This window comes from Mirounga angustirostris, unplaced genomic scaffold (assembly GCF_029215605.1).
Source record: "Mirounga angustirostris isolate CCGP_5_RB_7025 unplaced genomic scaffold, mMirAng1.0.hap1 SCAF_11, whole genome shotgun sequence".
Classification (NCBI taxonomy): Eukaryota; Metazoa; Chordata; class Mammalia; order Carnivora; family Phocidae; genus Mirounga; species Mirounga angustirostris.
This window is the reverse complement of record NW_026991719.1, coordinates 41,702,379-41,705,614: the sequence shown is the minus strand read 5'-3', so window position 1 is coordinate 41,705,614 and position 3,236 is coordinate 41,702,379.

Genomic DNA, 3,236 nt, shown 5'->3' with positions numbered 1-3,236 from the left:
GTCCCTCTCCCTCTCTAAAAAAAAAAAAAACCCCAAACAAACAAAAAAACTACAAGAAATAAAAATATATTCAAAACATCTTAAAAATGGGAGATTTTATGTATTGATCTATAATAGATCAATTGGACAAATAAAAAGGTTGGAGAAGAATTAAATAATATAATAAGGGGCACCTGGGTGGCTCAGTCGGTTAAGCATCTGCCTTGGGCTCAGGTCATGGTCCCAGGTCCTGGGATCAAGCCCCACATCGGGCTCCCTGCTTGGCGGGAAGCCTGCTTCTCCCTCTCCCACTCCCCCTGCTTGTGTTCACTCTCTCGCTATCTCTCTCTCTGTCAAATAAGTAAATAAAATCTTAAAAATAAATAAATAATATAATAAGGTATATCTAACACATATAAGGCTAAATAGATCTGTTAGATCTATAAATATAACAGGACTAAATTTAATTATTAAAAAACAGAAAATACCATTGGATTGATCACAAACAGTTAAAGTAGTACTCAAATTAAATTCATTAGCACAAAATGTTTCTATTAATAAACAAGAAATGCTGTTAAGGGAAAATCATAAAGGTCTTTGCCTTGACAGTTCAAAAATTCATGAAGAAAAGAAGCAGTTTCAGGGACATCATAATAAAGTTGCCCATTAACCTCCCATCAAAACTGGATCCCTAACTCATACCATACACAAAAATAAGTTCCAGGGGTGCCTGGATGGCTCAGTCGGTTAAGTGTCTGCCTTCAGCTCGGGTCATGATCCTAGGGGTCCTGGAATTGAGTACCGCGTCAGGCTTCCTGCTCAGTGAGGAGCCTGCTTCTCCTCCTTCTACCCCTCCTCCTGCTCGTGTGCTCCCTCCCTCTCTCTCTCTCTCCCTCGCAAATAAATGAATAAAATCTTAAAAAAAAAATTCGGTATGTAACATAAAGGTAAACACTAAAAAACCCCCAGAAACCATAAAAGTAATAAAAGAAGAAACACTCTGTTATGGGAAAAACATAAAGATCTTGGCACTGACAGCTCTGAAGGACAGAGGAAAGGATTAGGTTCATTAAATTACAGAGGGGAGCCATTCTTACCCACAGAGACCAGGTGGTTGTAAGTCTATAGCCTCACTTTCATATTCAGAGTCCTCTGAACAAGGCCCATATTCTTTTTTTTTTTTTTTTAAAGCAGAAAAAGGTTTTATTTGCAGTGCAGTGGCTAGAAACACAGAATCAATGGAAGTTTGGAGAATCAGGGTCAGAAGAGAAAGAAGAACTAAGAGAAATAAGGCATTGAGAAGATCACACCCTGAGAACAGTCTTCTTTTTTTTTTTTGCTCTTTGTTTATTAAATAACAATCTTATAACAGGCATTAAATTCAAATTTAAAAAGAGAAAGAAAAAAATCCCTGATTTCTCCATGAGAGAGTTGCCTTTCTTAATTTTTCTATGTTTCTCACTACTCTTTTATTATTGTTAAGTTGATGTGCTTTAGAAATGATAACCGTTTTTTAAGCTTCTTTTTTTCCTCTTTTTTATTTAAATTCAATTAATTAACATATAATGTATTATTTGTTTCAGGGGTACAGGTCTGTGATTCATCAGTCTTATATAATACCCAGTGCTCATTACAACACATACCCTCCCCAGTGTCCATCACCCAGTTACCCCATCCTCTACCCCCTCCCCTCCAGCAATCCTCAGTTTGTTTCTTATGATTAAGAGTCTCTTATAGTTTGTCTCCCTCTCTGGTTTCCTCCTGTTTCATTGTTTCCTCTCTTCCCTATGGTCCTCTGCCTTGTTTCTCAAATTCCACATATCAGTGAGATCATATAATTGTCTTTCTCTGATTGACTTATTTTGCTTGCCTAATACCCTCTAGTTCCATCCATGTTGTTGCAAATGGAAAGATTTCATTTTTTGATGGCTGCATAATATTCCATTTTATATATACCACATCTTCTTTATCCATTCATCTGTCGATGGACATCTGGGCTCTTTCCATAGTTCGGCTATTGTGGACATTGCTGCTATAAACATTGGGATGCAGGTACCCCTTCAGATCCTTACATTTTTATCTTTGGGGTAAATACCCAGTAGTGCAATTGCTGGGTTGTAGGGTAGCTCTAATTTCAACTTTTTGAGGAAGCTCCATACTGTTTTCCAGAGTGGCTGCATCAGCTTGCATTCTCACCAAAAGTGTAGGAGGGTTCCTCTTTCTCAAGACCCATATTCTGCCACTCCTCCTGGGAGAAGTCCAGAGTCATGGCCTTAAAGGTTACAGATCCCTGTTCAGCATGTACCTGTTCAGCCTGAAGTGATCATTCTCATAATTTTTACCACATTAAAATGCGTAGAATGTTTACTGTGCACCTAGATTTTGCTTGTACTTTATAAGAGAAATAATGTAAAATCCTGTCATCAGTAGAATAGTAATTGAAGCAAAATGTAGTCCAAAAAGGGACCCGTCTACAAATGGGAGTTTAATAATATGATATAAGTGGCATCCTACATCCATGGAAGAAAGATTATTTGAAACCCAGTAGCCATGACAAAAAAAAATCTAGTCAGACTCTTACCTCACACCTTACAAAAAAGTAATTCCATATGTGACAAAAATTTAAACCTAAAATAGTGAAACCATGAAACACAGAGAGAAACAATAAGAGAAATACAAGAGAACCAAGAGAATTTTTATATATATATATATATTTTTAAAGATTTTACTTATTTATTTATTTATTAGAGAGCAAGTGAGGGAGAAACAGCATGAGGGGGAGAGGGTCAGAGGGAGAAGCAGGCTCCCCCCTGAGCCGGGAGCCCGATGTGGGACTCGATCCCAGGACCCTGGGATCATGACCTGAGCTGAAGGCAGTCACTTAACCAACTGAGCCACCCCTGTGCCCAGAATTTTTGTTTCTAACTTCTTAGTGGAAGAGTCCTTATAGAGCATTATATAAAACCTAGATAGTATAAAAGAAAAGATTGGTAAGTTTTTTTCTATAAACATGTTTTTCTTCAAATTATGTCAAAATCTATCATAAACAAAGCAAATAGCAGGACAGAACATATAGTAGATTTTTTTTTTTTTTTGTCAAGGAAAATACAGAATATAATGAGCAACACACTCACTTTACACAAAGCTACATACGGATAGATGGGCTTATATGTATATTAAACAAAATCTGGCCAGAATTTCTTCAGACAAGATAATCACGGTTATATTGGATTGAAGGTCAGGGAATATATTATGAA